At 42.3% G+C, this 17,556-nt stretch overlaps 1 protein-coding gene across 1 annotated transcript in view; it reads right to left on the bottom strand.

Moving 5' to 3' along the window:
* LOC309558707 (transmembrane protein 132D-like) overlaps positions 1-17,556 on the bottom strand; it is a 1,473,975-nt gene that overhangs the window by 377,251 nt on the left and 1,079,168 nt on the right. The gene's annotated exons all lie outside the window — the stretch shown is intronic.

Below are 17,556 nucleotides of genomic sequence, written 5' to 3' on the forward strand. Positions count from 1 at the left end.
GAGGGGGGGATGGGGAAGGGTGAGAAGGAATGTGGGTTTTTAGATGAAATTGTGCATTTCTATTTCTTCGTTCAGCCCATTGGGAGACAGCATGTTTAACCTAAAGATCCAAAATGCCTCACGTTTGCACAGTAAGGCAAATTTTTCATTATCTGCTAAGGTTTTGCCAGAGATGTATTCAATAGCCATGACGGCCAGACCCTTAAAATCTTTATTGTGGTGCAACAAAAAATGTCTGGGTACACTATGTTTGTTGCACCCTCCTTTTATGAGTTGTCTATGTTCGCCTACCCGTTTGTGCAAGGTACGCGTAGTGCAGCCCACATAGAGGCGGTTGCAGGAGGACATTGCAGCAGGTAAATTACATACTCCAAAGAGCAAGTAATAAATTGTCTGATATGGAATTTGTGGCCCCCTACTACTGGAGAAACTGGATTTTCCATGGGGAATGGATTGACAGGTGATCCAACCTCTCTTTCTACACTGGAAAATTCATTTTCTGTTGTCAAAGTAAGAGCAAATATCCATAGTGTGTTCATTTTTATTGGTACTTTTTAATTTGCTTGGTGCTATAGTATTTTTGAGGGTTCTAGCCCTCCTAAACGTGACTTGAGGGTTCACAGGTAGTGTGTCTACCACTTTGGGGTCTAATTGCAGAATGCTCCAATGTTTGTTGATTATCTTAACGATTTTCCGATATTCATCATTATACTTGGGGACAAACCTAGCTGATTTTATGTTGTCCCTGTCCTTGGAAGCTCTACTAGTCAAAGGAAGGGGGAGAGATTCATATTTATGAAAATCCTCCTTCAATCATGTCTCTGGAAAGCCTTTTTCTGTTTACTTGTTAGTCAATATTTGATCATGTACGACATAATCTTCATTTTTTGTACAGTTCCAGCGTAATCTTTGAAATTGACCAGCAGGAATGTTGTTGCGCCAAGATGGATGATGGCAGCTGGAATAATGAAAATATGAATTCCCACAAGTGGGTTTGCAATGATTACTGGAGAAGATCATGCCATCCTTATGTGTCAATTCTAGATCTAAAAAGATGAGCTTGTGTGGATCAATTACGTGTGTGAACTGTAATCTGAGAGTGTTGTTGCAATGCAATACAAAGGAGGAAAACTGTTCCACAGGGCCGTTCCAAATGAATCATCAATATACCTGCCATAGTAGACAATCTACTGGGCAAAGGGATTGGAGTGCCAAACATAGAGTTCCTCCCAGTATCCCATTGCAACATTGACATAACAGGGGGCAAAATTAGCTTGCTGTGCCTTGTAGCTGAAGATAAAATGTATCCAAAAAGGTGAAGTAATTATGTTTAAGACAGAACTCCGTACCCTCAATTAGAAATTGTGCCTGTCTAGAATTGACTGTGAGGTCTTTGTACAGGAAATATTGTAAGACTCTCAGGTCTAATTTATGAAGGATAGATGTGTACAGAGAGCACACATCTAATGAGGCCCATAGATAGCCATCTTCCCATTTGTAGGATTGTAATGTATCCAAAACATGTCCTGCATCTTTAATAAAGGCAGGAAGGCTGAAAACAATTGGCTGAAGAAAAAAAATCTATGTATTGCGATAAAACGCAAATAAAACTGCTTTTTCGGGAGGGAGATGGTAAAAGTAGGGATTACTAGATATTGTGGGAAGAAGAAATTCTCTTTCTTTTTTATCCAGGACTCCATCCCTGAAGGCCTCGTTGACTATCAGATTCAACGCTTGTTGGTATTCAGGGAGGGGTGTCGCTTTTCAGAGTTGTGTATGTGTTATTGTCCCATAGGAGTCGATGGCTTCTTTGAGATAGTCATCTTTATTTTGGACCACTATACTGCCTCCTTTGTCTGCTTGTTTAATGATGATATTTCCATTGGTCTCTATTTCATTAAGAGCTTTAAACTCAGCAGAGGATATATTTTTTGGCCTTGGTTCCTTATAGTTTTTGCAGACTATCATGAGATCATGTTGGACAGCCTGGGAAAATGTCTCTATGAAAGACCTTTGGATCTTGCACGAAAAAATACGGATTCTGATCTGAGACCCGTGTGTCTTACTTTGGGGTCTATGAACCAATCCATAGGTTGGGTATCTGTGTGTCCTTCCTCCCAAAGTTCTCCCAACACTTTCACCAATTCAGAGTCAGGTTCTGGGCTGAACGAAGAAATAGAAATGCACAATTTCATCTAAGAACCGTTATTCGTTCTCACCCTTCCCCATACCCACCTTTCCCCTCTCACCCTTCCCCCCCTCCCCTTCAATTCCCCTCTTCCCCCCCTTCCTCTTCCCTTCCCCTCGCCCTCCCCCCCCCCTCCGGTCCGGTGGGCAAATATGTGCGTGCTAGTCCACATTGCTGTGCTCATACAAAAAGTTTATATTTTTAGGTTTGGATATGTACAGGGTTTAAATATTGTCCCTGTTCCTTCATTCACAACCATGATTATTCTTTATGTTTTTAATTTTTTAATTTTCTATTATTATTTTTTTTACTATTTTTTTCATTATCGATCAATTATTTTTATTCTTCCATTATTATTATTATATATTTTTACTATATTTATTATTATTCATTGTTTACTTTGTATTATATTTTATATTATTATTTTTTTTATTTTATTATTATTTTTTTATTGAAATGTAATTACCATATTGGCTGTTTGCCTTGTGTCTATTGTAATTCACAACCCTCTACTTGAGTGACAGCAGTGGAGACCACATCAGATGATATTAATCCTTTTAACTAAACACATTCTGCTTTTCAGCCATCCCTTTCCTCCTTTTGTTCATATAAACTCCAGATTGGTCCATCCCATCACCTAAGATGAAGAGGTGATAGACACGTGAAACATGTTGTCATGGTGACTGGACCTCTGTTTCCGGCTTGCCTTCCATTGACAGACCACTTCCTGGTCTCAGAGCCTGCCTCCTGGGAGCGGTGACCAGCGGCATCACCGGCTGCTCCTGCTCGTCAGTTCGGGACTCATGCTGCCCTGCTTTACACCAGCCCACATTGAACTTGCCATCTGCAATTTCTAAGCAACACAGTGGCTTGTTGCATGGATCCATCAGCAGCCATCCGTCCCCTCGTGTTCTTCACGCTACTGTCGGGCAAGTAGACAGGCTGGCGGTCAGTCATTTTCATCTTGTTGATGTGGCAGGCTCAGCCATATTTAACCCTTCTTTTATTGTGACGTAATAATATTTTACCTATATATCATTGTGGAATATTTCATCTTATGTTAGACTGTCATCCATCTTCATTAAGCCTTACCTGAAGCGCTCGTGGTTCCCTCTGCTGATATACCTAATGTGATCAACCCACCCCCTAAGCCCATAGTCTTTTTGAATATTACTGGGTTTCACCCTTGTAATAAATATGTCATTTGTGAGGTGAAAGGAAATAGGTGCCAAAAGATAAACCATTTCTCTTCCATTAGTACAGGCAGGACATATCATTTGGACACATTTATTTCATGCAATTCTACTCATGTGGTCTATCTTCTTCAATGTACTTGTGGTAAACAATATGTTGGGAGGACCACTAAATGGCTCAGAGATCACCACATATATTTAATATCAAGCGAGGCTTCAAACATCACAGTCTCTCAGCCCATTTCAGAAAGGTTTATGATAGAAATCTCAAAGACCTCTAATTTGTTGGTATTAATAAGCTTGAACCACACTGGAGAGGGTATATCGAAACTAGGGAAATCTCCAAGCTGGAGATAAAGTGGGTTTATGAACTCAAAATGTATGCCCCATATGGGTTAAATGTCGACTCGGACATCAACTGCTTTAGAGATACCAAAGAAACCTAATTTTAGATCACAAATCAAAATTTCTAATGTGTATTTTGGAATTATTAGGTTAGACAGGGGTTAATATGTAATTCTGTAATCATTTCATATTCCATTAGTCAATAGTTACTTGTTGTTTATACTACATATGTATATTGCATCTATTGCATATTGATAGGCTGTCTTTTGAGATTTAATATTTTCTACCACATATGTGCACAATTTTGTTTTTGTAAACCCTTCTGCAGATTTGCTCCCTGGCTTCTAAATTTTTGCTGGTTTTATAATAAATATACATTTGCAGGCAAACTTCTTTTTATGGTTTTTGTGTCCATTGACAATTCTGCAAACATTTTACCACGGAGATGGTCATCTGTTATTTTAAGCTGCTACTGTATTTCTGACCTTTTATGTTAGTATTTTAATAAAGGAATGTTCTCAGACCCTATTTATATGGGCATTGATCCATCTCAAGAGCTTTAATTTGGCCACTGAGCAGTTTCCGGCTCTTCACAATCATGGTCACCGAGCCGCTTCCTGTCCTCCACAAATATGGTCACCAATCCACTTCTTCTGGCAACATGGCTGGCAGTGGTGGGGGGATCTATAGCCAATTCACAGCCTGCTATTGTTCATAGAGTCCACCCACCCACTGCCTGCTGTTGATCACAAGACGAGAGCTGACCTGATGAGCGACTAGTGTCCCAGCTTCACCATCAGGCTTCAGGCATTGCCAGTGTCTTTGGTTGATAGGAGGCTGTTGGCTGTGAAGCTGACAGTGTCCTTTTCAACCAGTGATAGGTGGGGAGGGGGTAGTGGCAGCAAACATGCCACCTGCTACACAGTGTGCAGAAATGGGCACTCTGCTTGTCTTGTACGCTCAGTTAAGTCTAGTACACACAGGCCGAATGTCGGGTTGCATTCAGCCTGTATGTACTGCAGCCGGTTCGTTGAAGTGGCATGACTGAAAAAGGTCTGCTGATCGGCTCCTGTGGCTGAGAGCGCTTACTGGAGTGTTCTGGTGGGCAGGCAGTTCCCCTGTCAGAACACAACAGCACAGCAGGGAAGATCGCTGTACTAATATCACCTAGTTAGTACATCGGCTCCTCCTAAACTTTCAGTTTTGAAAATAAAAATAGTAGTGTGTACCAGACTTTAAAGTTGGTCTCATTAGAGTTTGTGTTGTTATCTGAGACCTGGAGGTAATTATTTTTTAATATGGTGCAGTAACAGTACCACTTTGTAAAAGAGAGGCGGTAAAAAGCTACCTCAATCTGCTGCACATATCAGTAAAGCTACTGAAATAGGTGGCAGCAACTTTTTAATCTGGTACAGGCATTATATAAATAATATCATTATATCATGAGAAAAGTATCGATAGTGCTTTAATTATTCCCCACACGTGTTTTTGTCTGGCAACTGTTTACAGCCTTATGTAAGGCTTATGATTGCTTTATTCATCAATTTGATTTGAGTATTGCAAATATTTTAGCATATGCTTTAGCTTCTGCATTATTAAAACATAATTGGCAGCAATTTTTCAGTGTGTGAAATTTTACTGCTGTAATATTTATGTGAAAAACCCTAACGTGGGTTCTCATATTTCTTTCGTTTTTCACATCTCCAAACTGGTAATAAGCTAGCAATACCAATTCTAATACAGTACATTAAAAGGCCAATGCTGGACACAGTATCCCTAATATAAAATTATATAAATAAAAGAAACTGACACACTACCCTCTCCTCACCCAAGATACTAGTCTACTCTAATATTCCTGTTAATAATTCTCATATTTTATTTACCTTTATATTTCCTTTTAGTGATGTTTTTTGCAGCACTTCCTGTCTATATGCATGCACTCAACCAAGGTTTGTAGAAATGTAGTCTGTGTGACAGAAGCAACAATGCAAAAGCACAGGAAACATATATTGTTGTTACCCTTTGACAAGAAGTGCCCATAAAAAGACCTTCATTGAGGTTCATTCACATTGTCAAAAGCTGCAGATTTAAAAATATTGAAAGTGATTTTTGTATTTACATTAAAGCGACTCTGTAACATACGTACATTAAAGTTAAAAAGAAAACACATACATGTAAAGAGGAAACAGAATAATTGCCTATACTGCCACTAACACATCAGAAAGCTGCTCCATTGCTTAGGAATTGACCCACAAAATCTGATAGAAACCAATACTTCTGGGACTATCAATCTTCCATATTCTCTGTAGAGCTCACTTGTTCCTGACGCTGACCTTTACATCACTACTAGAGATGGCAATGAGATGGAACCAGTAAGCACTGCTAGGGACACAGGAGATCAATATTTCCAGAAGTGCCTGTTTCCCAGCAGACTTCAGGAGGACCATTCCTCATCAATGAAGCAGTTTTTGGTGGTGGATGTGGCAGGACAGGTAAGTATTTTATTTCTTTTTGTATAGATACATGCTTTGTTGAGACATTTGACTTATATGACATGTTATATTATATTGTATATAAACATAATATATTTATTCCAGGGTTGTTAGGAAGTGGCCCTTGTTCCCATCAACATGGGGACAAGTTGCTTTGGGGTGGGGGGAAGTTCAGGTGTTCTGGGAGTACCTGAATGGGCGATGCTCAGGCCAAACGTATGCTCAGTCCAAACTGTTTGCTCATCCCTAGTAGTGGGTGAACATTGTAACCCCTCACAGTTACTCTTGCTGGGTGCAGGAACAGGCCCTGCTGTTAAAAATTAGAAAAACATTTAAATGACAGGCACCTGTCAAACAGGTGCAGAAAGATTGGGTCTTGGGTGTTGGTGATGCCTGAACACTGTAACCCCTCACAGTTGCTCTTGCTGGGCGCAGGAATGGGTCCTGCTGTTAAACATAAAAAAAAAATAAAAAATTTAATTACAGGCACCTATCAAACAGATGCAGAAAAATTGGGCCTTGGGTGTTGGTGGTGCCTGAACACTGTAACCCCTCACAGTTACTGCTGTGCGCAGGAATGGGTCCTGCTGTTAAAAATTAGAAAAAAATATTAAATGACATGCACCTGTCAAATAGGTGCAGAAAAATTGGGCCTTGGGTATTAGTGGTGCCTGAACACTGTAACCCCTCACATGCCGACCATGCTAAAGCCAAATGATGGCTTCAGCGGGGACGGCTAGTTCTGAGAGGCCGTCATATGGGGGCCTCCAGTGATCTGTAATCTGTAATGTGGTGTATGTGGTGCAATCTGTAATTGCAGTGCAGCAAAACACAGATTGAGGTAAAAAGCCAGGGCCCACTCCTGCACTTTCTGGGCGCAGGAATGGGCCCTGCTGTTGAAAATTAGAAAACAAAATTGAAATGACATGCACTTGTCAAACAGGTGCAGAAAAATTGGGCCCTGGGTGTTGGTGGTGCCCTAAACCAAAAACATTGTTGGGAGCTGGTATAATCAAGATTCAGGAATAGGATAGGCAGCATATGCAGTCTTCAAGGGATCTCAGATCCCTAGCAAATTCAATCAGTTACATCAGCATCAGGGGCCTGATAGCTGCTTTTGATCCAGGACTGATTCATTTTGATAAATGTCAGTCGGTCAACAGAGTCTGTGGACAGATGCACTCTTTTATCTGTCCCAAAACTTTCAGCGGAATTGAATGTCTGTTTGGAAAGCATGCTGGAAGCAGGACAGGCCAGTATCTAAATTGCATTTTGAGAAAATTCTGGCCAGTGGTCCATTTTCAAGACCCAGTAGCCCAGTGGATGCTTAGTTGGAAAGGTCTCCAAGTCTGCTCTTGCCCCTAGATAATGCTGCACCATATGATGCAGACACTTCCGATGGTTGCTTAAACCTAATAGCCCTGGGTTCTGAGGACTAAAGAATTGTTGGAAGGAATCGGTCAGCCGGCTTCCTTCTCCATCCTTGTGGCCTCCTCAAATGGCAGGACAGGACAGTGCATGCATCCTTTATCAGCAGCCACTGGCATGGCAAAAATAAGCCAAGCTCCCCTGAGATTGTCCTTGTGTCATAATCACACAGGTACTCATTGATGGCCCTCTGCTGCATGTACAGCTGCTGCAGCATTGCCAATGTTGAGTTACACCTGGTGGGCATGTCACAAATGAGGAGGTTGGTGGGCAGGTTGAATTCCCATTGAATGTCAGCCAGCTGAGCACTGGCGTTGTATGACCGCCAGAAATTGCCAAAGACTTTTCTGGCCTGCTGCAGCAGATCTTGTAAGCCCGGGTACCTGTTCAAGAAACGCTGCACCACCAAATTCAGGACATGTGCCAAACATGGAACATGTGTCAAGTGTCCCTGTCGGAGGGCCAAGAAAAGGTTGGGGCCAATGTCACATACAATCATTCCTGGCTCAAGCCGCCATGGCGTCAACCACATCTGAGCCTGCCCCTGCAGAGCTGACAGAATCTCTTGCCCCATGTTGCTCCTGTCCCCTAGACAGACTACATGAAGCACCACATGGCATCTTTTAGCCTGACTGCTTGCATAGCCCCTTGAATTCTTAGGGAGCACCGCTGGTTCAGAGGACAATTCAGCAGAAGAGGCCATAGAGGAAGAAAAAGAGGTGGGGGTGAAGCAGACATATGTGGCAGAATCACCACCAGCTTTTTGGAGGCGTGGTGGCGGAACAAGATCCAGCATTGAACAATGTCCTGCATCTTTCCCAGCTGCCAGCAGTGTTACTTAGTGTGCCCTTAAGGAAATGTAACGTCCCTGACCATGCCTGCTGGACCACAAGTCAGCAGTAATGTGAACCTTGCTGCTGACCGCCCTGTTCAACGAGGCCAAAACATTGCCTTCCACATGATGGTACAAAGCTGGAATGGCCTTACGTCAAAAGACATTTATTTTTGGAACCTGTATGTACTGTACTGTATTACAGCACATTCTGAAAATTCACAAAAGGGGGCAGAGTCTACCAGATGAAAAGGCAGCAGTTTCAGTGCTAGAAAATTGGCCAAGCTAGCATTTAGACGCTGAGCATGTGGTTGGCTGGATATATTTTTATTTTTTTACAGTTTAGCAACTGGGGTAGCAAAATTTGCCTGCTGAAATAAACAGGTGGTGTAATGCTAGCAGATTGGGTGCAAGTGCCCTTGGCACCCATTGCTATACCATCATCCTCCTCAGTGTAGGTTTTTGAGGTATAGTAAGGGTATAGATCCCAAGTGAAAAGCAAGGAGAAGTCTGCATTTTTTGAAGTGGGTTCTTCAGGTGCTGTATGGCAGATCATCATATGTCTTGTCAAGCATCTTGTGCACAAGCGGCTGTTGTTCTGGCCACACATGAGACACTTCAGACAGAGATTGCAAACAGCAACGCTGCTGAAAAAAGCCCACACCAATGAACTTTTGAAGGTCAGTGGGGAGTCAGCAGCGCCCCGCACCTGTGAAGCTGAGTGGTGTGATGCAGTAGGGTGGCTGCCCTTAAGCTAGCCCCTGTAGGACACCCTGCTTTGTTGGAGTTGTGCCTCCTCCTCCTTACTTTCCTCCTCTGTTCTCTCAGGCACCCAAGTAGTGTCAGTGACCTCATCATTCCCTCCCTCCTCATCACTGGAGCTGCAGCTGGGGTACTATGACTGCTAGTTTCTTTTCTGTCATTGGCACCCCCTCTCTCTAGGCTCACGTTATTACCTTCCTCAACCTGGGGACCAACATTGGAGCATTCAAATTGTTGCGCATCCTTCAGCAACATGTAACTGACAATATGATTGAATAATTCAGGTGACTCCTCCCTGCATGATGGTGTGTCTACAGAAGGAGTAGTTGTGGACAAGGATCCTGTGGAATAGGCCGCTTTGGCAGCTGCGGTGGAAGGCAAACTAGTATGAGCCTGGGTGACAGAGGATGAGGAAAACGAGAGCGGTTTAGTTATCCACTTCAAAAACTCTTCTGCATGTTGTGGCTCAATAACATGGCCAGTACCAGAAAAAAAAAAAAGGAAAAGCGTGCTTGGCCTTAAGAGGATGCACCATGTCCCTGACCACCACTTTTTTTTTACTATGGACACAGAGGCTGCTTGCCCTCTTTTAGTGGTCTGTGAGCGTCTGCCTCTCCTTGTTGGCATTTCGGACATGATGGGGATTTTTTGGGGGATTTCTATAACTTGTTATAAGTGTGGGATGGAAATATGGTGTTGGGTGCAATACTTCTGTGCTTGGTACACTATAAACCGTTTAATTATAGTTTTTTTTGTCTAAATAAAGAAAATAAGGGTGCAGTAACTGTGGAGAATTTTTTTTGCTGCTGCTGCAGCAAAAAAGTATTAAATAAAATAAATGTGAAAAAAAATAGGAAAGCCATAAAAAAAAGAAACCACTGCTGACGCAAAAGTAATAGCACTTGCTATAGAGAGAGGGGGGGGGGTACTAATAATGCAGCAACAGAACCTGATGCTGCTGCTGCTGCAAAAAAAAAAAAAAAAGATGAATGAAAACAAATGGGATCAGTGGGGTGACACAGATATGTTGTATATGCTAACACTTCAATGGCAGCACTACACTGCCACTACACTCTTGTAACACACTACACAGGGCTGCCATGTATAGTGTGGGGCATGGACTTAGCCCCTGAGCCATGATTGGCCAAAGGCACCCTGATTTTGGCCAATCATGGCTCTCACAGTACATTGTACTATGATTGGCCAAAGCATACAGGTCAGGTGCATGCTTTGGCCAATCATCAGCAATCAGTGGGCAAGCTTTCCACTGGGCGCTCAGTTTATTCATGTATTTAGCCCAGCCCATCTCTACTTATCAGTGTCCTGATTATCAGTCCCAACAGTGCACACCAGTGCTGCTAATCTGTGCCCACCAGCGCTGCTAATCAGTGCTCACCAGCGCTGCCAGTAAGTGCCCATCGGTGCTGCCAATCAATGCCCATCAGTGCCTCCTCATTGGTGTCACCTATTAGTGCCTATCAGTGCCCATCAGTGTCGCCTATCAGTGCCCATCAGTGCCATCTATCAGTGCCCTTCAGTGCCGCCTATCAGTGTAGCCTCATCAGTGCCCACCGGTGCCTCCTCATCAGTGGCCACCAGTTCCACCTCACTAGTGTCCATCAGTGCAGCCTGTCAATGCCCATCAGTGCAGCCTCATCAGTGCCTATCAGTATGCATTAGTGCAGCCTCATCAGCGCACATTAACAAAGGAAAAAATATACTTGTTTGCAAAATTTGTTTGTTTTTTTTTCAAAATTTCTGGTCTTAATTAGTTTATGTAGCAAAAAAAAAAAACCCAGTAGTGATTTAATACCACCAAAAGAAAGCTCTATTTGTAGGGAGAAAAAAACTGCTAACAGCTATAACGTGCAAAATATGTGAATAAACTACGCTAACTTAAAACTAATCTGTGAAGTAAAATACAATATAAAGCTGCTAACACTCCAACCGACAGTGATGGTGATCAAAATATTAAGAAAAATAGTGCAGCGCTAAAAATGTGTGAGTAAATGTGCTCGAAGTCAAACGTGAACAATCAAACCAAAATGCAAAAAAATGCAAAAAATCAAAGTCCAGAATGTCCATAAAGTGTAAACTGTGACTTGAAAAAGGTGTTGACTCCAGCATGTGAAATAACTGCAACAAACGATAAATCCCACACCAAATAATAAAGGAATCAAGATGTGCTCACCATGTATGGACCCAAAGTACTGTACAGCAAATGGGTCATACACGCTGTATATGTAGATGTCCTCTGTACCGAATAGGCTGGAACCTCAGCAGAGTCTCTGGATCACAAGTGGTGATGATTATCTTCCAAACCGGTCCACATGGGAATGCCTAGGAGTCCCCACTCATGGGATTGTGGAGAGGGATAAACCAAAAGGACACCATAGCATAATACCGTATGGGCAATTTATTGGAAGATAAAGGAATACACTTACAATTCTTCTTACACATCTTGATTCCTTTATTCCTTTGGTGTGGGATTTATTATTTGTTGCAGTTATTTCACATGCTGGAGTCAACACCTTTTTCAAGTCACAGTTTACACTTTATGGACATTCTGGACTTTGATTTTTTGCATTTTTTTGCATTTTGGTTTGATTGTTCACGTTTTAGCTTGTGCACATTTACTCACACATTTTTAGCGCGGCACTATTTTTCTTAATAGCTATAACGAGCAGCCATCTTGACAACGTCTAATTTCTTGGTTCTGCTCTTTAGGTTTAAAGCTGGACTCAAACTTTATTTTCACTACAACTGAATGTAATGATCAATCCCAGCATAGATCAAATCTCTGTACCATGTTGCTCTGTTTCTGCCTGATCTCCTGATATTCTGGGTTTAGTTGTGGCTTTGTATCATGTGACACTCTGTATATCCTGCTGATAGATTTTGTCCCTTTCACAGCCACTTCCTGCAGCAGCTAGCGCCTGTAACACTCTCCTCTGTAATCTTTCAGACTCTGAAAATGATAACATTTCCTTTATGGTTCTGATGGTGGTGGGATAGATAACATCCTAATTAGCATCCAATCCCGCCAGTCGCACCTACAGAAAGAGTCCAAACCTCTGAACAGGGAGAGTCCCACCACTCAGATCCTGCCCTCCCTGAGCCCTCTGTAAAGTGATTAATTTGCACAGGAAAGAAAGACCTTCATAATAACCTCCCATAGCTCATAGCCCTATATATATATATATAGTTTTGCGGTAAGCTATTATTTGTTGGCATGTTGCAAGATAGGAATGACACAGGAAAAAGTATCACACATTTACACCTTTCACCACCTGCATGATGGCCCAGAACCCGCCCACATCAACTCCCAGAGCTTCTGAAATGACAGAGGTTCAAAGGATCATGGGGCATGTACTATCAGAACTGGAAAAGGAAGGAAAAGTCAGGGAACTTTAAGATTCAGCCAGGAGGAGTGGCATTACAGACACTGAAACCTGCTGTATACAACTAAAGGAGGTAAGTTATACAAAAACTGACAGTGGGGTTGTAATACATTTACATTCACAATGCATTTGTTGTTTTGGGGAGAAAAAAACTGGAGTTCTCCTTTAAAACTTATAAATGGTTACTATTGAAGAAGTGCCCCAAACAGATAATGAGAAAATGAAGTAGTAGTCATACCCCAGCCAGAAATGGACTGAGCATCACTTTCTTAATCCCTTTATTTTTACATTCATAAAAATTGAAACTACTGTAGGGATTGCAATAGTTACTTAAACATTCAAACTACTGAGTGTGCCTTGGTAAGTTTAATCATTCACAGTTGGAGATTAGTGGATGGACCTACCATTGCCCCAACACATCCCCTAACAAGTACTGATTGATTGAAAACCACTGTACACCTCTTCATTCATTACTGCTGGCGTCTCACCCACATCATGTTGTGCACTTATCTAAACATGAAGCCATTAAATTGATCTATAATTTTGGTAGAAGATTACACATTAGGCCATTAAAAGAGCAATTCCTTTTGCAGACCATTGCCAACAAAATAAAATTCAAGGTACTTGTGCTGACGTTTACAACACTTTGTGCCCTTGTGCTGTCCTATTGATCTAAGCGCTTAACCAATTACATCTCCAGCTGCAGTCTCATATCCCTGGGAAAGAACCAAGCAGCTACTGCCTAAATTCAGTGTGGATGGCAAGAAATAATAAAACCTAAGTAATGAATAAATGAATGAAATATGTTTTTAATTTTATTGTATTTCCTAGGATCGAAAAATAGCAATGTCATCGCTAGCATTTGTGATGTAAACTGCCCCCCCCCCCCCCCAAAAAAAAGTAATGTTGTCACTTAAATCTGCAATATAAGGTGACAACATTCAGAGTCATTGTAATTAAAACTCTTTGTATTCACCATAGTGAGTAATCACATCTTTCCACATTATATTTTGTAGACAGACTGGCAGCAATGGTAAAACACTTTTTTAATGCAGACGCTTTGGTATAAGACGCTTTATTGTAGAATAGTGTCAAATGATTTTGTGTAAAAGAGTACCATGATTCCAAGTTTTGATATTGGTTTGGGAGGTTAGAAAATGCAATTTTACCTGCCTGTCTCTATTTGAAAGGAAATATATAGTCACTTTTTAAAAAGTGTAATACCCCACAGTGTTGCTTTAACATGTTCATTAGAAAAGAGAAAATCCAGTGTGGTGGGTTTGGGAACTGGTTTTAAATCAGGACAATTTTAGGCAAATATCTGATACAGATTTCAGCCTGATTCACAGTCTGTTCTTTATTTATATTTGTTTCCTTTTTACTTTTTACATTACAATTACCAAAAACACTAGGTATACGTATAGGCTGAGCCCCCAGTACTAAGGTCATAAGTTTGCCAGCTGCCTGCTATGTTGACACCAGCTCATTCGCCTTTTAGCATCATCGGAATTGCCTCCAATCAGAAAAGCATCACAGTGTTTTAAGGGTAACAATTTGGGAGGCGGGTTTATGGGCATTTTAAATACACATATATATATGGCTATTCACTGAAAAGCACCACCCACTGTAAACAATAAAGAAAGCATATCCGTATGAGTTATGTTAACCTTTTACTTTAAAAAAAAAAGTGGTGAACTAGGAAGTGAGAAAAATCTTTATTATATTGCTTTAATCATTAAAGGAGAAGTATAGCCAAAGCTTTTTTTTTTTGGCTATACTTCTCTTATGAATCAAAGGAGCGCAGTTCCTTCTTGGCTCTTTTGAACAACACTATATTGTCAAAAGTATTGGGACACCTGCCTTTTCATGCACATGATTTTTTATTTTTTTTTCCAAAACATTTTATTGAAACCTTATTAAAGCAAATGTACAAGACATCAGATAATCGGATAGCCGAAAAGCACACATTAAATGAAGGAACAATAACATGAGTCAGAAGAACAAGGTGCTAGACGAGACGGGGTGAAACAGACCCGAACTCGGTCGCTTACAAAACTACAGAAACATACATGACGGTTATGAGTTTGCAATGGTAAGACCACAATCGCACTGAAGCCATGTGGATGACTGTAATACTGATTAGGGCTAAGGGTTTGTCCCCTGGGCCACAGCAGCGACAACCTCCGCAGGAACATGGAGGCACCTGTGTACCGACACCCCCAACGGGGAACTTGCTGTGTCCGAGCACAGGGGGCAGTCACCATTCAGGTATAGTACCCAAGCTAGGGCAGATCGGCAAGAACTGGCCGGCAGGGACCATCAGTGAGGGAAAAGCACGGTGGCCCATAAGCGATACGGGTCTGTCAGTGAGGGGCGGGGAGAGGGAGGAGGGGGAGGAAAGGAGAGAGGGGAGATGGAAGAGGGGAAGGGAGGGAGGGAGGGAGAACTGGGTGGGGGGAAGGTTAGAAAGGGTTTGAAGGAATAAAGGGTTACAGAGGAGCCGACAGTGAAATATAGCAAATTGTAGCAGCTAACCCTGAGGGGAGAATACCAAATACCGACTTAGGGAAGGGAGCATGCACATGATATTTAATGCCCTCCCATTCAAGATTGAGTTGGCCCACCCTTTGCAGCTATAACATCTTCTATTCTTCTGGAAAGGCTGTCCACAAGGTTTAGGAGTGTGTCTATGAGAATGTTTGACCATTCTTTCTGATAGCACATTTGTGAGGTCAGGCACTGATTGGACAAGAAGGCCCGGCTCGCAGTCTCCGCTCTACTTCATCCCAAAGGTGTTCTGTCAGGTTGAGGTCAGGACTTTGTGCAGGCCAGTCAGTTTCCTCCACCCCAAACTCACTCATCCATGTTTTTATGGACCTTGCTTTGTGCACTGGTGTGCAGTCATGTTGGAACATAAAGGGGCCATCCCCAAACTGTTCCCACAAAGTTGGGAACATGAAATTGTCCAAAATGCCTTAAGAGTTCTCTTCACTAGAAAACAACCCTACACCATAATCCCCCCCTCCACCAAATGATTTGGACCAGTGCACAAAGAAAGGTTCATTAAGACATGGATGAGTGAGTTTAGGGTGGGGGAACTTGACTGGCCTGCACAGAGTCCTGATCTCAACCCAAAAGAACACCTTTGGGATGAATTAGAGTGGAGACTGTGAGCCAGGCCTTTTTGTCCAACATCTCATGGACACACTTCTAAACCTTGTGGACAGCCTTCCCAAAAAAGTTGAAGCTGTTATAGCTAAAAAGGGTGCGCCAAATCAATATTGAACCCTACAGACCAAGACTGGGATGTCATTAAAGTTAATGTGTGTGTAAAGGCAGGCATCCCAATACTTTTGGCAATATAGATTATTTTCAACAGACAGCTGGCATCCCTTAGCCGGTCCAGGCTCTGAAAAGATGCGGACCATATGGTCGGAATCTTCCCAGAAGCTTGGACTGGCAGCCGACTCAGCCTCTCAGCAAGCTGTTGAGAGGCTGAGCCAGCCCCTCCCTCCCCCTCCACAGTCCAGCACTCTAGTGAGCACTGGAGGGGCAGAACAGAGAGCCGGTGACTGACAGTTCTCAAGGTAGAGCCAGTGGGGGACAACTGCAGCTGGCATTGGTGCTGCAGCCATCTATTGGCGCTTTTCCACTGCATGGAACCGTACCGGTTCGGCACGCTTTTGTGCTTTTCCACTGCTGGAACCGCATGGTATAGGGTCGGAACGGTTCGGTACGGTACGGTATAGGTTTGCTTTTCCACTGCATGGAACCGAACGGTACGGTACGGTACGGTACGGCTCTGAAAAAACAGTACCTACTCGATTGTGGTTCCAACAGGTACCAAACTGGTACCATATCCCACAATCCTTTGCATGCAGTCACTGATTGGTCAGAGAATCCCACCCACCCCGTTGTTATCCCACCCACTTAACTTTAGTACTACTTTAGTGGAAAAGCAAACCTATACCGTACCGTACCGAACCGTTCCGACACTATACCATGCGGTACCAGCAGTGGAAAAGCAAACCGGGCCAAGCAGGGCCGAGTAGAGCCGACCTGGTACAAGCCGGTACTTGCAGTGGAAAAGTGCCATATGTGAGCATGATTTTTATAATTTGTTTTGCCATTCTTGCACTTCTGTATGCAAACCCCAATGATAAACTGCGATGCAATGCTGTAATTACCAGGATTCAGGCTTTCCCTTTAAGACTGAGCAAAACTCACCTGAAATGGCCCTTGCATGGGAAGCAATGGTGATTGGCTAGCTCAATATTCACCTTTAAAACACCTGTCTAAACACACCAACAGTGCTTGTGATAGTGAATGCTATCTTTGTGTGCTCTTGCGTGACCCAGCTGATATCTTCTCTGAGTATACTGTGTATGACCTGGCTTGTTTTGTCCCTGCTCTTTCCTCACTGCTGATTCAGTACCATTTGAACTCTGATCTACACATGTATGACCAGTGTTACGCCTAAGTTATATTTTGAGATTTATTATATCTCAGATATGATTTGGGTTAATGAGAGTTCTTTAACCATGAGTGAAAACTTTAACACAACAACAGAAATGTATTGATACCATTGAAAGTGTTTTTATGGCTTTACGATAAGTTAGAAAAATACCTGTTGAACCTGTCAGAAAGCCTAAGCTATTCTGTGTCTTTTGTACTCTGCAGTATTATCTCAGGCACTATTACCTTTCTGCACTGGTTATCTTTGGGAACCACAGATTACTGTTCCCCATGTTATGGAGATCAAGAGAGAGGGTTCTGTAGTCCTTCCACACTTCCTTTTCTAGGGTGACAACACTGCTTCTTCAAAGATATGACATAGTACAGGAAGAGTATTACTGGCAGAATCACCGGGTGAAAAATTCAGGAGAAAAAACAGTGCAACCACTACTAATAAACT

This window comes from Pelophylax lessonae, assembly GCF_965119305.1.
Source record: "Pelophylax lessonae genome assembly, chromosome: 1".
NCBI lineage: Eukaryota > Metazoa > Chordata > Amphibia > Anura > Ranidae > Pelophylax > Pelophylax lessonae.